General features: G+C 39.6%; 1 protein-coding gene across 1 annotated transcript in view; it reads left to right on the top strand.

Moving 5' to 3' along the window:
- The first annotated feature begins 540 nt into the window (after positions 1-540).
- The window catches only part of FBXO10 (F-box protein 10), a 77,136-nt gene continuing 59,342 nt past the window's right edge, over positions 541-18,334 (top strand). Inside the window, exon 1 of the mRNA XM_031937060.1 lies at positions 541-592. The gene's annotated coding sequence lies outside the window, so the exon portion shown is untranslated. The remainder of the gene's footprint in view (positions 593-18,334) is intronic.

Here is an 18,334-nt window from a genome sequence, read left to right on the forward strand (position 1 = left end):
AAGGACTTGAATTAACACCGAATGAACGATGTGGCTGATTGTGAGAAATGTCCTTAGTGGGATTTTCCTCGTTATGTTTTTAACGACTAAGTCCGGCCCTTGAGGAAAGCATTCGTTTTGTCATTTGTCCAGAGTTAGGATCAGAGAATCTGGGTTCAAGTCCTACCTGGGGACCCCAGGCTAAGCTCCTTCATTTCCGGAGCATCAGTTTCTTCTTCTGTAAAAAAGGAGTGGTTTAGACTGCACGGCCTCTGGGGTGGCCCCTTCCAGCTTTCTTACAGACCCACGAACCTCGGCCCTAAGAGGGGCTTCCCACCCCACTGAGGACCCTAGGCTGCAGATGGGCTTCCCAGCATCCCTCGCAGCGGCGCCGTCACGTGATGCCTCCGAAACCGCGGCGACCCCCTGGCAACGAGCAGTCGAGGGCTCGAGAGAGGGAGGGGGGAGGAGCCGAAGCAAGGGAGGGGAGGAGCTCCCTCCCGCTTGCCCCGGAGGAGCGCGCGGGGAGCGGCTGGGGCGGCCTTGGCTCCCGGTCCCGGGGGTAGGGGCGCGATGCTGCAGGCCCAGCTCAAGCTGCGGGGACAACGCTGAGGTGAGCCTGCCCGCCGCAGGGGCTTCTGGGAAGAGGCCCTCGAGGCCGGGGGGAGGGGGTTAGGAAAAGCTGCGCCCCCTCCCGCCTCTGGGGAAAAGAGGAAGGGGTATAACGGGGAGAGGAAGAGGAGGGAGCGCGGACCCAGCTGTGCCCTGCTAGGATCCCTGACCCCGCTTTCTGTATGTCTGTCTGAACGCCTCTGTCTGTTTGTCTCTGGGTTTTTGGCTTCTCTCTGTGTCTCTGTGCCGGGTTATCTCTGTGTCTCCCTGCCTCTCTTTGTGTCTGTCTCTGGGTTTCAGAGTTATCTCTGTGCCTCCGTCTGTGCTTGTCTCTGTGTCTGCCTGTTTCAGTCTCTCAGGGCATCTCTCCACCTCTGTCTCTGGGCTTCAGTTTCCTTGACTTTGTAAGTATCCCTTCACATGCCTGTCAGTCTCTGCCTGTTACTGGGTTATGTCTGTCCGTGCTTAGCTAACTTTACCTCTCTGCATGTCTCTTTCTCTGTGTCAGTTTCTTATGCATGTCTCTTTCTCCCTGTGTCTGTTTCTCCATATCTGTCTCTTTATGTTCCTATGTCTATCTCAGTCTTAGTCTATTTCCGTGTCTTTCTGTGCAGGCTAGTCTGTGTCTGTCTCTGATTCTCCAAGTTTGTATCTCTGTATGTCTCTATCTCTGCACATCTGTATCTCAGTCTCTGCCTGTCTCTGCATCCATCCGTGTTTCTGGCTCTTCCTCTTTCTATGCCTCTCTCTCCCAACTAGCATCTCTGAGCTTCTTTCTCTCTAATGTCTCTGCAACTGTGTCTCTCTAACTGTGCATTTCTTATGAGACTGTCTGGAGATGCGTCTGTGTTATCAGTGGGGCAAAGTGTCTATTTTTGCTTCCGTGCCGATATGGACAGACGCTTGTCATTTATTTTAGACTGTCAGAAAAGAGTGCCTGAACTCTCTAAGAGAAGCTAGTTATGTTTAAATGGAAGAAGATTGGCTTCCTATTTTAACTTCTCAGATTTTTATAATAGGTTGAAACAAATTTGTGTAATTTCAACACAAAGGAGCATATTTAAAAGTGTTTCTTTCTCTACTTCTCTGTCTCCCTCAGGAGGTCATGATTTGACTATGTGAGGAAAACCCAATGCATAAAGATGCATAAAGAGTGTTTATTTATTCCTCTGCCAAATATAGAAGTTCCCCCAAAGGTGATGATTGTGGAGACTTAACTTGTTTTGCTTTTTTACTGTTTCATCTAATGGGGTCCCTCAGGTCTTTAAAAGAAGACTTAAATTCCATTCACAGAGTAATTTTATCACGTGACACTTTTTGGTGATGTTATTTTTTCTTTTAAACATAGATTTTGTGTTGGAAAATGACTTTCCAACTTTTTATTCTTTAAGATGGGTGTTTATAAATAATTTTTATTTATGTAACATGAACTATTTAAATGGGAAAGCTTAGAATTATAGACTTTTTAAAAAAGAGTTTAAAAGTAGTTGATTTTAGATTTAGAACTGGAAAAAATACTTAAAGGCCATCAAGTCCGCAATCCCCTCATTTTTTAGATGACATTCATTTCATAGTTCAGGACTTCTTAACTTTTTTGTGTTATGGGCTCCTGGTGAAATGTAATGTTTTAAAAATGCATAAAATAAAATGTTACAAAGGAAAGTAATTATGTTAAATATAGTTATCAAAATATATTTTTAAGTTAATGGACCCCAGGTTAAGAACCTATATCTATTCTACAGCCCTTGTTTTTCAGGCAAGGGATTGTGGCATAGAATTAAACGATCTGTCCCAATGTTCCAGAGGTACTTGATGGCAATTAGAATTAGAACCCAGGTCTTCTAGCTCCCAGTCAAATTCTAATTGCACTATATTAAACAGTTTGCAAAATATGGTTTAAGGTGATTTTAATTTTGCATTTGGACCACCAACCAGTATGTAATGAGCACTAGGAGAAATAGAATAAATAAGTTCCTACCCTCAAGGAGCATGCAAACTGAGAAATGTAATATAATTAGAATATAAAGAAATACAAATACATAAGAGGAGTATAAAGTACTATAAGATCAGATGGGAAAGGACACTTGAGCTTGGGATTGAAGGGAGATGAAGGGAATTGGGCAAGATTTAAGAGCTGGGATTTGACCCTAGTCCTGAAGGATAGGTAGGGGACATTCCAGGAAAAGGGAACTTTATAAAAGTACAGAGAAGGGAAAGCCAGACTCCTTTTAAGGGTTGCCCTATAATTTGGTTTTGTTAGAATGTAACGTCCCTAAGGAAAGGACTTGAGAGATAAAACTCAGAAACAGGTTGGAGCCAGAGCTGGTGACTGTTGAATACCAGACTAAAGAATTTCAGTTTTGTTTAGTAACTATAGGGTGCTGTTGAAGGTTTCTGAGGAGTCAGCTTGACCAAAGTTGTAAACTAGTTTTGGCAGAGAAGGGACTTACTTGGCACTGTACAAAATCAAATGTCTGGTCAGGAAGTTTATAATTTTATACCCTCTCTACACAGGACATTTCCTCATCCCCATGGCTAGGGTTCTTGTTCTAAGGAAGTTTATTCAGTTGATATAGAACCCTTCTTGGCAACAGAAACAGGTGTATTTTGGTTGGCAAATTAGTGAAAATATGTTCCCTTTTTTTTCCCCACCACCCCTTCCCCAAATGTTTGTGAGTGGGAACAAATTCTGCAAGGTTTTACTCTTTAATATTGCAGAGAGCCACAATTTCAATAAATATTCTTCCTATAGAGGGAAACACAAATAAATAAGATGTTGTGCCTTCCTTAAGGACTTTACTACAATCTGGAAGATGGAGAAAGAGGAGGTATGGAGAGAGAATATGTAAGTAGGTCATATATGAAGTCTGAAAAAGGTTAAAAATATGTTTCCTCTATTTGAAGATGGCATGACACATATCATCAAGCACTTTAGTGAAATCATTTAAACCTTTGGTTCAAGTCAGATATGAAAATGATATGAAAGGGGCAAAACCTTTTAATAGAATAACAGAACAAACCAGGCATTAGAATGGAAAGACAAGTTGTGGTTCTTTTTTTTTTTTTTTTTTTTTTTTTCAAGAATTAACCAATACCTCAAAGATCATATACTCTGTGTTGTCTGTCTCCCTATCTCCCCATGATTGCTTTGATACAGGCTAGATTGGTCAATATTCAAGATATGTACACTCCTTGATTTGGCCATGGAGAACTGTATCTAAGTCCTGCATGAGATGCTTGTTAAAACTTAAGTGGAATAAGACTGACTTTAGCTTCTCTTGATAAGACTTTTAACAAAATGTTGATTCTTAGATTAAACGAAATTTGAGTAACTCAGTGTTTATTTTGTCCAGAAAAAAAAAAGGCACATATAGTCTAAATCCTTTCCTTTCTAGATGAAGAAACCAAGGGGTGGCTAACTCTGACTTGTGCTTATCAAGGAGTTAAAATCCTCTTTTCTTTAATATTTTGCTTTTATACCTATATCTATGCATGTATTTATATATAAATAAATAAACATATATATATATATGGTATCTAAGTACTTTTTTGCTTCACTCACAGATTTGGTTCTATTAAAGGTACCCCAAGACAGATAACCCCAAAGTACAAGATTTAAGGTATACCTATTAAGCACAGAAAATTGAACCATCTTTCCCCACTGGATGCACAGGTATTTGTGCTCCCCCCACCTGTTTTTTTAAGGGGTATGATTCATCTTACTTTTCCAATTTTGTTACTTTTTTGTTTTATTTAAATTAATTTATTATTGCAGTTTGGACCACAAAAATAAAAAGTAATAACTGGTTTTGGAAGGAAAAGAAGATATTTGAAAAGAATGAGAGGGATAATGAAATAATGAAGGAGGCAGAAAAAGAAAAGGGATAAGAGAACACTTAGCCCATTTATGTGTATGTGTTTGTTTACTAACTTGGCAATGCAAATTAATTTGGGCCTATAAGAACAGAAACTAGGGCAGTTAGACTATATAGCTGAGTATTTTTGTATAAATAGAAAATAAAACCTGAATGTAATTAATTCTGTACAGTGATGTTCAGTATCATAAGATGCATCATTGCCAGTCAGTTCAGGGTGGGAAGAGATGGCTAAACCATTGAAGACAAGTAGTTTGGAATTTGTTTCATCCTTGTGATAAAGCTACTTTTGCCCCATTCCCTCCCCCAAAAAAACACAAAACAAAAATCAAACCAAAACCAGTTAGCATTTTAACTGAAATTCTCTTTGTTTTCCCTTGGAACTCTGAAGTAGATGAAATATCAATTTTTGTACAATTAGATCATAATCCTTTCTTCCATAGGAAAATGTAGAATTTAGAGCAGGAAAAGGCCTTAGAGATCACCCTGTCCAAACTTACTATTTTGCAAATGAGAAAACTGGGGACTAAAGGTCGTGTGACTTGTCCAAAGTCACACAGGTAGGAGTTGAGCTGGTATTTAAGTTCTGGTCTTCTGGCTATTAGCCCACTGGGTTCACTAAGTTCAGAAATCAGAAAAATGTCTCTAGGTAGATAAAAATAATGTAAAATTTATGAAGAATGTGAGTCTTTAAAATGCAAGTAAATAAAGCTCAGGGGAGGGAGATCGTACCTATCTGGTCCTCTGCAGGAATTGTCAGGCTTTTCTATGTGTCAGTTATTACTGTTGTTCATTCTTTGTTCTTGAAGAGAATCAATGATGCCAGCAGGGTGATGTCTTGACTTTCTAGTGAATCATATTTAAATGAGACAGCTGTGCAGAGTTGGAGTCTAGTGGCAAGACAGAGGTCAAGACTACTTGTGATGGCCCCAGATACAGTGGGATAGCTTGGTCTTTTTACTTTGCTTAAGTTGTTAGGAATACTTTAAATGATATTATTTATAAGTTAGAGTGGGGTTTTTTGTGGTTTTTGTTTTTGTTTTTGCTGAGGCAATTGGGGTTAAGTGACTTGCCCAGGGTCATACAACTAGGAAGTGTTAAGTGTCTGAGGCTGGATTTGAACTCAGGTCCTCCTGACTTCAGGACTGGTGCTCTCTCCACTGCACCACCTAGTTGCCCCTAGAGTGGTATTTTCAAAAACCATTAATAAAGACACTAAGAAATAAAATAGACCAAAAATGAGGTAAGAGGGAGAGACGAAGAGAAACAGAGGGAGAGAAATAGATATTCAGAGACATTCAAAGAAAGAAAAAGCTAAGACTCAGAAGCAGACTGAGACTATGAGTCAGAGAAAGAGAGAGATCAAATTATGACCATATGCTTGAGAATGTCCTTAAATTAAAATGAAATATGTTACCCAACACAGCTGAAAAGTGTCATTTTAAGTGATGTGTCAGAACCACTGCTCTGTCACTTATTTCCCACTCTATGGAAAAAAACCCAAATCATGAATTCCTGAGAGCTCCTACTTTTCTCAACTTCTGAATGACATTAAAATGGTGGGACTGGAACCATCCAGCGCTTGCCTCTCATTCTGATGCCTTGCAGTGGTGTAGAGGTCACCTTGGGTTTCCCACGGCCAGACGAGGTGAGCACACGCTCTGGCAAATGCATCTGAGAAGAGACTCAGAATATGTACTTGATGAATACTGGGCTGACAGGCCCACTGAGCCTTCTCCACATGCAAGTCCTTTGTTCCCCACTCTCGTAGTTGTCTCCCAACCACAGGTTCTCATCACATGCACTGCTGCCTTTCCCACCTGAATCCACCATTACCATCCTCCACGTGGCTATCCAAGCGGTTTTCCTAAAAGCGCCACTGTGGCCATGTTGGCCCCCTTACTCAGGATGGCTCCCAAATGCCTCCAGCCTCAAATATAAAATCCTGCTTGGCTTTTTGTGGCTGGCAATCTCTGTCCGGTAAAGTGTACTTTCCTCCCCTGGAGGGAGCTTAGAGCCCAATTATGCTGGCCTGCTTACAGTTGCTTGCACACAGCCCCTTGTCTCCTGGCTCTGTCGAGCCTGGAACGCTCTTGCTGCTCAGCTTCGCTCCTATCTCAGCTAAACCTTAACTTCTGTAGGGCCTCTTTCTCTTCGGAGCTGCCCCCAGTTTAAGCTGTAGGAATCTCAGGGGTACATAACTGTTTGCATGTTGTCTCCCCCCACTGGACTGTGAGCAGCTTGGGACCATAGTTTTTGCCTTTTTATATCCTAATGCTTATCCCTTAATAAATGCTTGTTGACTTAACAGAGAGGCTCACCATCCGAAGACTGGCCATGTGATATGAATTTTTTTTTTTATGGGAGGGTATTTTAGTAATACAGAAAGAGTATCAGATAAGGCATGGAGGTGACTTCAAACAGCTTAGCAGAGGGGGCATCCAGACCTGCCTCAGTGGCAGAAATAATAAAAGATTTGTCACAGAGCTGTGCTACTAGCTTCATGAGCTTCAGCACACCATACATAAGATTCCCAGGAATGAAACACTATTCATTGTGTGTATCAATAAGGACCAAATAGAAAGCATCCACCTCCATATTTAATCACCCTGTTCCCAATTATCTAAGTAGAATGTCAGAGTAGGCCTTTGATTTTAAACCAGTTGTGTGAGCCCTTTGTTTCCAAGATGAAAGGTAAGGAAAATGAGAGAGAGCACTAACCAAGGGCTATGGCATAGAAAAGGAAATGAAACTAAAAGAGAAAAGCAGGAGACAGTGCCAAGACCATTGCCTTTGAAGTTAGAGGCTCTCAGGTCAGTTGTTGACTTTGCCTCTTTACTAATTATATGACCTTGGAAATTGTATGACAGACTGTCCTCAGTTACCTCTTCTGCAAAATCTAATTGTCTATTTTAGTTTCTCATTTTACATAGTTTATTAGTTTTCATGTCCTTTATTTCCTTTTCATTCCTATTATAGAGCTTAGCTCCAGCCTTCATTGATTTTCCCATTAACTATTTCTTATAGTAACCTTCCAGTTGAGTTTTCTGTCTCCCAGATCCCTAGTCCATCCAACCCACTGTTGCTAAAGAAACTTTCCACATGCCGAACTCAGTTTCATCACTCCATCCTTAAAAACCTTCAATGACTCCTTATTACCTATAGAATAAAGTTCAGACTTTTTCGTTTTCTTTGGCTGTAAAGGACCTTCATAACTGACTTCAGAGTTGTGAGTGTTTTGTTTGTTTGTTGTTTTGTAAATTTTAAATTTTATTTTAAACTTAAATACAAAATGAGAAAAGAGAAAAAAGATATTGCCATGTATTTAAGAGGATATGATATAAAACAATACATTTCTATTTCAAGAAAACTTATATAATAAACAGTACACATTATTTCAAAGCTACTTAGCTTTTCTTTGCTTCTTTATAGGTTGTCCTTTGTTTTTTCCTGTGCAATTTTTACCTTAGTTTTTCTCCCTCTTTTCCTCCTGCCCTCCCAGAAGGGAACAATTTAGCATGGATATAGATACATATATATATATACATACATACCGTGGTCTTACATATATGTATGAGTGTATACATACACTCATACATATATGTAAGACCACTGTATGCCTATTTCCATTTGTCATCTGTTTTTCTGAAGGTGAGTAGCATCTTCCTTCATAAGTCCAAGTTTTTCCATGTTTTTCTTAATCAACCAGCTCATCATTTCCCACATGATAGCAATATAACAACCCAATCACATCCTGAGATACGATTTATGAAAGTTTTCCCCAGTTTTCTGCATTCCTTCTAATCTTGCTTGCATGAGTTTTACTTATACAAGAAATTTTTAATTTAAATTAATTAAAATTATCCATTTTTTACTTCACTGATGCACTCACCTTATAAAACAGTTTTGAGGTCTGAGACTACTGAATTTGCTTCCTTAACATTTTTCCCCTGGTTTCTTTGAAGTTTTTCTGACCTTTTGTTATTTTTTTGGTTCTTTTCTGACTTAGTAAGATAATTTTTAAGTAATTTCATTAGGATGACATTAAAATAGTCATTTAAAAAATTATCTTGGCTTTACCTATCCATGAACAAAAAATGTTACTTCATTTATTTATATCTGACTTTATTTGTGTAAAAAGTGGTTTACGTTTATGTACACATAGTTGCTGTGTCTGTTTTGGTGAATATACATTCAGGTGTTTTATACTGTCTGGTTCTGATTTCACTATTGCAAGCCTCATTTCTCACTGCTCCCCTTTATACATCCTCAAAATGGATCAAACTCCACTACTTATTGTTCCTCAAAATACTTACAGGCCTCTGTGACTTTCCCCATTCACTTTCTTGTGCCTAAAATGCCTTTTCTCTCCATCTGTCATCATTTCCCATTCTCTAAGATCCAGTTTTTTTTTTTAATTTCTTCCATGAAATCTCCCTTCCAGAAGTGATCTCTCTCACTCTCATCTGAATACTTATTAGAATGTTTACTTTTTTATGTACTTGTTCCTTACTTGTAGACATATTTCATCTCATCTACTACCAGATAAGCTTCTTTTGGACTGAAACTATGTCTTTATCATCATTTTACCTCATTCTTCCACTAAAATGCATTGCCAGTGAATGTTCATAATCGTTACTTGTTGAATGAATGTATATATCTCTTACCATAAATGTCCTTAGCACAGTGCTCGGCACATAGGAAATACTTAATAAATGCATTTTATTACTTTCTGACTTAGCAAATTTAATTTTTAAAAGCTCCTTTTTTTTTTTTTTGGCTCTAAATTAGATGCTATGATTCCTTTCTCATTTTTAAAATTTTAAAAATCCCTTGGATACTAATAGACCCATAAATTAACAAACTCATTTCTGTTCTTCAAATGTGAGAAATAATAACTTTGCTATAAAGTTGTTACTTGGCTAAGAATGCCCAAGTCGGCATGAGAGTCAGTAGCAAATCCTGGTCTAGCCTTTCCATGAATTACACCTAATGAAGCTAGAACCTTTCATTCAGGCTCCTTCCTTTTTTAAAAAAAATTTCTCCAGGTAGAAACTTTACTTTATTTGAATGAAGGACATTTAGTTCTACTCTGTTTTGGCTTTACTTAAGTGCTTTTCTTTAAAGAACTGTTTCTGCAGGGATTCCCATACCTAGGTAACACTTTTTTTCATCCTCCATGTTTTCCCGTTCCTTTTGCCAGGGAAGCCTTTGAGCTGTGGAATTAAAATGAAAGGAGTGACTAGCATGTAGGGACCTTGTATGTGGAGTCTGATGCTAGTGAAGGGCTTGGAAAACAACAGCCAGCTCTTGCTCAGAGTGAGAGTATGAGAAATACTGGGAGGCCAGAGCTGATTGCATTTTCCTCAAGTTTCCCTAAGGTCTTCAAGCCTAGGGCTTTAAGTTTAGAGTCTTTCTAACCTCTCTCTGGAACTGCATGCTTTCAGGTCCCCTGGAGTCCCACAGCTATAATGGAGAAAGAAAGACAATTGGGTATTCTCCAGGGGGCTGTTGACAAGCTTGGGAATCTAACAGGGTGAGTCATAAACCATCTTCCCCAAAGGAATCTGGTGTAATTTATACACATCAGGGAATGTCAAAATTCTCCTCTCCCTCCCTCTTTGTCTCTCTCTTTGTCTCTGTGTGTTTGTTTTTGTCTCTGTGTGTATCTCTCTCTGTCTCTGTCTCTCTCTTTCTCCCTCTCTCTGTTTCTGTCTCTCTTTCTCTCTCTGTCTGTCTCTCTCTCTCTCACACACACATACATACACACAACCCCACCCTTGTCTCGACCCATGAATACAAGAGCCCACTTATTTTAATTTTTAAAATTTTTATTGATATCTTTTGTTTTTATTCTTCTCCCTCACTTTAATCAAATTTCCTACCAACTAAGACAGATAAACTCGTTTTTTTTTTTGTTTGAATAAAAGTACTAGTTTCAACCTCTCCTCTAATAAATAGCATAACTGACTGTTATGAAAATTTCATTTCATGTTCTATCGATTTCATAGCAACATCTAAAATCATCTACCTGCTCTCTGATACAGTTTGCCTTCCTTTAAAGAGACCCTATCCCTTTTTAGCTACTGTTTAAAGATAGTGTTGGATGAATTAAAGGGATTTCGAAAGGTAATTTCGACAATATGAGATTTTTGTATTATGAATTGTCTTCTTTCACCCCTCAACAAGATATAACTGTAATGAAATCTTGCTTTTTGTGTCACATGGTTGTTTTAAGGCAAGCACTTTGTAAACTATTCATAGGGATGGAGCCTGGATGTTTGGTTTGCATTGGTACAGGGAATTCCCAGGGGTGGAAATTCACTCTATTCATGCAGGTTGGCACCCTCTTGCAACTTCTGATCTTAGAGAATTGCTTAGAGGAGAAAGGTTATATGATTTCCCCAGCATCACATTATCAAATGACAATATTTGGCAGATAAAATCCTGGTTATCTGATTTCCAGTAAAGTATTCTTTCAACTAACTTCACACAGCCTTTATTAATATACCATTCCCCATAGAGAATGGCTTCTCTCCTATTGCTTCGAAACAGAATTCCTTAACTTTTTTTGTGTAATGGACCTCTTTGGCAATTTGGTAAAGCTTTTGAATTCTTTGAAACCATTTTTTTCTTTTTAAAAAGTTTTTTTTTTCAATTACATGTAAAGACAATTTCATTCTGAACAGTTTTTGCATTCTAAATTTTTTCCCTCTTTTTCTCACCTCCCTTCTCTTTGAGATGGTAAGCAATCTGAAACAGATTACATATGTGCAGTCATGGAACCATATTTTTAGATACACAGGAATGAAAAAAAGCCAATCACATTTAAATACAGGCATTATAATATTTTCAAAAACAAGTTGATTGAGCGAAGCAAAAAAACCCTACTCTGTAGGTTGTGGTGAGGGGCCACAGATTTAGATCAAGATCCCGAGCTGTACTTTGTGTGATCACTGCAGGCTTCTGCGTTTCTCTTCTTTCTTCCGGTTCCCAATTTGTTCCCAAACATTTACTCGAAGTCCTTTTTACTCGGTCACCTTTCTTCCAAAATCTGCCTCTATGCCTGGAACGCCTTTCCTTAGATCCTGCTGGGCAAAATTCTCTCCCTTTTGTCTCTGAGCTAAGCTACAAGTCCCAGGAAAACAACACAGACACTCTGCTCTAAAGAGCGTATATTCTCGAGATCAGGGCCTCTTTCCACTTTTGCTCCTAGTAGTTAACACGGCGCCCGTTACATGATAGGCGCTGAATAAATGCTCCGATTGTTTGGGCACCGCAAAGGCACGCCGGGCACAGCATCTGGATGAGGGTTGCTTGCTGCAGGTGTGCCGCCTCCCCCACACCTACACGGGGGAGCGCCCGAGTGCCGGCCTGACCCCGAACACAGCCCCCACGGCTGGGAAGTGGCCCCGGGTCACCGCTCTGCGCCGGCACAAGGGGGCAGCCTCTGAGCCCGGATCACGTGGGTGCGCTGGCACGCCGGGGCCGGCTCCCCGCGCGTCCCCTGGGCGCCTTCGTTGCGAGCCGCTCTCCTGGGGCCGGGAAGCCCCCTACCCCCCCAGCGCCGGGAGGCCCGCCAAGGCGAGCGCTGGCAGCCCGAGTGCCTCCCCGCCCCCTGGCGGGCAGCCGCGGCTCACGCTGGACTTGGCATTCCTGCCAGACCCTTGCCGACACTCTTCTAACGTCTCGGCCGCGGTCAGAACGACTCCGGGGAGGAGGCCAGACGCCCCAACACACCGGGCTTTGCGGACGCTGGGGCCCAGCCTGGGGCTTTGTGTTGTGTCACGTGCCGCGTGTTTCCTTCCCGCCCCTCCGGACACGGGGGGGGGGCGTTTGTCTTAGCTTCGCGGGCGCGCCGCCTTCTCCTCCTGCTGCTCCGGGGGAGTTGCTAAGTTCAACCAGTATTTATAGATACCTCTTGCTTTCTTGGGCCAGTACTACCGACCCTAGCACCCAGACTGGCTCCCCTGTCCAGCATCCACATAAGGCAGCCCGCTAGGCGGCGCGGTGGGCTGGAGCCGGGAAGCCTCGAGCTCAAATCCAGGGTCGGCCCTTAAGCGCGACCCTAAGCCTAGCCTTTGTTTGCTTGGGCTTCCTCTGTAAATAGATAGCGCCTTCTTCCCGGGGTTGCGGCGAGGGGCGAGTTAGATAATGATCGTAAAGCAGGAACGCAGGACCTGCACGTAGTGGTGCGCGCTGGGAAAACATGAGCGGCTGTGCTGGGGCTCGGATGAAGCCGCGTGCTGCTCCGTAAGCCTTACAGCGGTTCGGGAATGCTAGTTGTCGTTCTCTTTGCTTTACGTTAGTAGTTCCGCGAGCTAGGAGCAGTTATAGTGCGGAACTCCCTCAGAAAACGCCGCCTCTGATGGACTGAGCTGAAGTGCCCAGAGGCGATACCTCCCTTCTCTTGGCTTATTATTATTTCTTCTTTCTGAATTGGAGCTTGCCACCAGGTGACCTAGAAAGGGACACCTATCCGGGCTGGATTTGTTTCCGCTGGTAGCACTGGCCGTCTTGGACTGACAAAAGCCAACACAGTGAAATCCCAGTCACTCTTGACTTTCCCTCTTCCCCTCACCCTCCCGTGTATCTGCAGTTAGGCAACGTGCCTAACTGGGATTGTTATTGTTGTACCTCGCTAATATCTTTTGTATTTACCCCCTTTCTCTGCCTACCACCTTAATTCAGTCCCTTATCACATTTCACCGACTGTTACAGAGCCTCATAATTAGTCTCACTGCTTCTCTTCTCTCCCTTCCCAAATCCGTGATCAACGTGGAACCAAATTAATGTTCTTAAAACAGATTTGACTAAGACATTCTCCTACTTTAAAATTTTTAGCAGACCTTTTTTGCCTCTCCTCAGCCTGATATTTAAAGCCATTCTAGACTGGTTTTCAGGCTCATTTCATATGATTCACATTCATACACTGTGTTGTAGCCTAACTAGCCTCCTTACTGTTCCTTTTACAAAGTTTTCCATCTCTTAATGTCCGTGCCTTTCTGAGACTGTCATGCATCCCTGGAATGTTTCACCACCACTGCTACCCCCTAGACCCCCTTAGAATCGCCTGACTTCTTTCCAGACTCAGCTCAGTGCCTAGTGCCCAGTTAAAGCCTTTCTTCTTGGAAATGCAATGCTTCGATTGACAGTGCTCTCAAGTACCTTGGTATTTACTTATCCATATATATTTTGTATCTTCCCAGTAAAATGTGTGGATTTAAGCTCTGAGAGGACAGGGGTAGATTTTCTTATATATAAATGCTTAAGAAATGTTTAGTTTTTGAATGAATTGTATTAGTGAATTTTTGACCTTTTGTACTTGGAATTTAGCTCCAATAGATAATCTCAGAATTTATTAAATATGGCCCGTGTGGCCAAGTAAGCCTGTCTATGCTTTCAAGTTTAGTATTCATTCAGTGTATATTATTTAAACACAAGGCTCTAGTTTTTGTTTGGTTAGAAGTCACTGTTCTCAAGTTGTCAGTCTTTTTTTCCCCTAAAATCAAACCATTCTTATGGTCTTGATGTAAATAAGTCTGTCTAATCAATCAAGAAGCATTTATTAAAAATATATACCTTCTTTTTTTTTTTTTTTGATTTTTTTTTTTTATTTAATAGCCTTTTATTTACAGGATATATGCATGGGTAACTTTACAGCATTAACAATTGCCAAACCTCTTGTTCCAATTTTTCACCTCTTACCCCCCCCACCCCCTCCCCTAGATGGCAGGATGACCAGTAGATGTTAAATATATTAAAATATAAATTAGATACACAATAAGTATACATGACCAAAACGTTATTTTGCTGTACAAAAAGAATCAGACTCTGAAATATTGTACAATTAGCTTGTGAAGGAAATCAAAAATGCAGGTGTGCATAAAAATATATACCTTCTGAAAGACACTAGGGATACAGAGAAATGCAAAAACTGTTCCTGCCCTTAAGTAGTTCAATGGAGGAGACAATATGCAAACACCTATATGCAGGCAAGATATATGCAAATCTAAATGGAAGCTATACTTAGGAAAAAAGGACTTAGAAGCGATAGACTTCTGAGAAAGCCTCCTTCAGAAGGGAGGATTTGAACTTAGCCCCCCCCCCCCTTTTTTTTTTTTTGGAAAATTTTTTTATTAATTGTCTTATTTTTTCTGGTTATACATATATAATAACTTTTTCAATACACATTTCTTTATGAATCACATTAGGAAGGAAAAATGAAAACAAAAGGGAAAAACCAAGAGTGAGAAAAAACAAAAAAATAAGTGAACTTGTATTGATTTACATTCAGTCTCCATAGTACTCTTTCTGGATGCAGATGGCCTTTTCTGTCCAAAGTCTATTGGGATTGCTTTGGATCACTGAACCACTGAGAAGAACCAAATCTTTCATACTTGATCATCACACATGCTCACTGTTATTGTATACAATGTATTCCTGGTTCTGCTTGTTTCCCTCAGCCTCAGTTCATGTTAATCTTTCCAGGCCTTTCTAAAATCAGCTTGTTCATCATTTTTAATAGAAAAAGAATATTCCATTATCTTTACATACTACAACTAGTTCAGCCGTTCCCCAATTGATGGACATCTACTCAATTTCCAATTCTTCACTACCATAAAAAGAGCTGCTATAAACATTTTTGCACATGTGGGTCCTTTTTCCTCCTTTATGATTTCCTTGAGATGCAGACCCAGTGATGGCTCTGTGAGATCAAAGGGTATGAACTTAGTCTTGAAGAAATCCAGGGAAGCTGAGTGACAGAAGCAGCAGCGTTGCAGCCCTCCAGACAGCCAGGGCAAAGAACTAATGACGAGATTCAGAGTCAAGCATGTGTAGAACAGTCTAGTTCAATTGTGAAGTGCATGGTGAAGAACTTTAAATGTTTGTTTGATCTTGGGATTTACGGAGTAGGAAGTTCACATGGTCGGATCTGTTCATTAGGAAGATTACTTTGACAGCTGAGTAGAGAATGCATTGGAGGAGGGAGGCATTGGAGACTGGGAGACTAATTAGGAGGCTATTGCAATGCAGGGGTCCTCAAACTACGGCCTGCGGGCCAGATGGGCAGCTGAGGACGATTATCCCCCTCACCCAGGGCTATGAAGTTTCTTTATTTAAAGGCCCACAAAACAAGGTTTTTGTTTTTACTATAGTCCCGCCCTCCAACAGTCTGAGGGATAGTGAACTGGCCCCCTATTTAAAAAGTTTGAGGACCCCTGCCGTTGGTATGAGGCCTGCTCAAAAGTGGCAGCTTTTGAGAGCAGATGGAGACTTTAGCTGTCATAAAAGCAGAAACAACTGGATTTGTCAATAGCTTGGATATTCGAGATGTGTGAGAATAAGGAGAGCTTGAGTGCCTGAGAGGACGGTAGGGGCTCAGAAGAGGAATATTGAAAAGAGGGAGAGTTTTGGAGAAAAGGTAATGGGTTCGATTTTGGACTTATTGTTTAATATGCTTGTAAGACATCCATTTTTAGATACCCAAAATTCAGTCGATAATGTTGGACTGAAACTTATGAGAGAGTTTAATAGTAAATATGTGAATCTGCAGAAAAAAATAACTGTTGAACTTATGAGAACCAATGGGGGTGGGGGCTGAAGGTGGGGGGAAAATCCTAGCACAGAACCTTGGGGCTATTCTACAGAGAGATCCAGCAAAGAAGACTGAGGGCACAAAACCAGTGTTGTGAATTCCTAGAAAAGAGAAAACATCCAAAAGGAGATGTTTTTTCTTTTCTTTTCTTTTCTTTTTTATTATTAAAGCTTTTTATTTACAAAACATATGTATGCATGGGTAATTTTTTCCAACACTGACCCTTTGCAAAACCTTTTGTTCCAAATTTTCCCCTCCTTCCCCCCACCCTGTTCCCTAGCTGGCATATAGTCCAATACCTGTTAAATATGTTGAAATACATGTTAGATCCAATATATGCATACATATTTATAGTTATCTTTTTGCACAAGAAAAATCAGATCAAGAAGAAAGAAAAAGAAAAACAGAGAAAGAAAACAAAATGCAAGAAAATAACAGAGTGAGAATGCTATGTTGTGTTCCATATTCTATTCCCATGGTTCTCTCTCTGAGTGTAGATAACTTTCTTTATCACTGAACAAATGGAACTGGTTTGAATTATCTCAATGTTGAAGAGAGCCACGTCCATCAGAATTGATCATCATATAGTCTTGCTGTTGCCATGTATAATGATCTCCTGGTTCTGCTCATTTCACTTAGCATCAGTTCATGTAAGTCTCTCCAGGCCTCTCTGAAATCATCCTGTTGGTCATTTCTTACAGAACAATAATATTCCATAATATTCATATACCACAATTTATTCAACCATTCTCCAATTGATGGGCATCCACTCAGTTTCCAGTTTCTGGCCACTACAAAAAGGGCTGCCACAAACATTTTTGTACATGTTGGGTCCCTTTCCCTCCTTTGAGGAGATGTTTTTCCAATGCTTTGCCATATTCCATTTATCATTTTGTTTAGTGTTTTGGTATTTATGGTCATTCATAAAATTGTCCTATCATTTTCTTGTCATCAAATTTGCTTCATAAAGCAAATTGGGTAATATTCCATCTTTTTTTCTGCCTTTAGAATAGTCTATGTAATTTGACAATTATTTATTGTAGGAACATTTGGGAAAATCTCTGTGAACCCATGTGCAGATGTGTTTTTTGGCAACAGAAGAGCTTCCAGTATTTTATTTCTTCTTTTAAATTAGTCTACATCCCTTTTTTGTTTTGGGGTTTTTTTTTGGTAATTTATGCTTTTGCAAGAATTCTTCCATTTGATTTAAGTTCTTCAAATTATTGGCATATAGCTGTGCACACTATTTTCTGATTATATCCTCCATTTCTTCTATAATTTTCATATCTTCCTCATTTTTATTTCTAGTTTTGGTGATTTTCTGTCCTATTTTGAAGACAGTTTGCTAGTGGATATATCAATCTTATTGGCATATTAAAAAACCCTTAGCCCTTGGATATATATATATATATATATATATATATTAGTGAAGTTATTTATTCATTTTTTATTCTATCTCTATTCTTTCTTTTATTATCTAAGTTTTCTACTTTGTTTTGCTTTTTCTAATATCTTTGGGTGTAAACAATTTAGTTTTTTAAAAAATCTTTAGGTTAAATAGTCAGTGCTGTTAATTATGCCTCTAAAAACAGCTTCATATGTATCCTAAGGTATTTTAAAAAGGTTTAGTGTTTTTTTGTAAATATCCTGTTGACATTTTTTCTAATTTCTTTTTTTCTTATTGTTAACAACAATTATTATTTAATCGATTATATTTAGTTTCATGGAGCCTTATGACATTTATTCATTTTATTTATTTCTATTTTTAGTCTTTGGTGGTCTTAAAAGAGAGTATGTAGCATTTTTGCTTTTTTCAATTTGTCCAGGACTCCTTTATGATTAAGCATGTGATTATTTTTGTAAGATTTTCATTTGCATGTGAAAAGTCTTCTTTTTTCTATCATTTATCATTCTGCTTCTATCAATCATTTAATTTCTTCTTCTATACAATTACCTCCAGCATATTAAATGAACAGTTGTGTGTTAATCTTTTTACTAGGTTTGCCACATTTTAATAATGATATATTAAACCCACCACTATTCCATATGTCCACTTATTTCTTCTGTTAACTTTTCTTTTATGAAATTGCTCTAAGTTCTGGTCAAACTATTCCATGATACATTCTGTTCTGTCTCCCTCTCTTGGTGCCTTTCACAGGACATATTACCCTTGCCTCAAGTATATTACACTTCTTTCTTACCTCTACTTCTTAAAATTCTTAGCTTAATGTCCCCTAGTTGTTAGTGCTTTCACTCCACTTTCTGAAGT

The sequence above is a fragment of the Sarcophilus harrisii genome, chromosome 1 (assembly GCF_902635505.1).
Source record: "Sarcophilus harrisii chromosome 1, mSarHar1.11, whole genome shotgun sequence".
Lineage (NCBI taxonomy): Eukaryota > Metazoa > Chordata > Mammalia > Dasyuromorphia > Dasyuridae > Sarcophilus > Sarcophilus harrisii.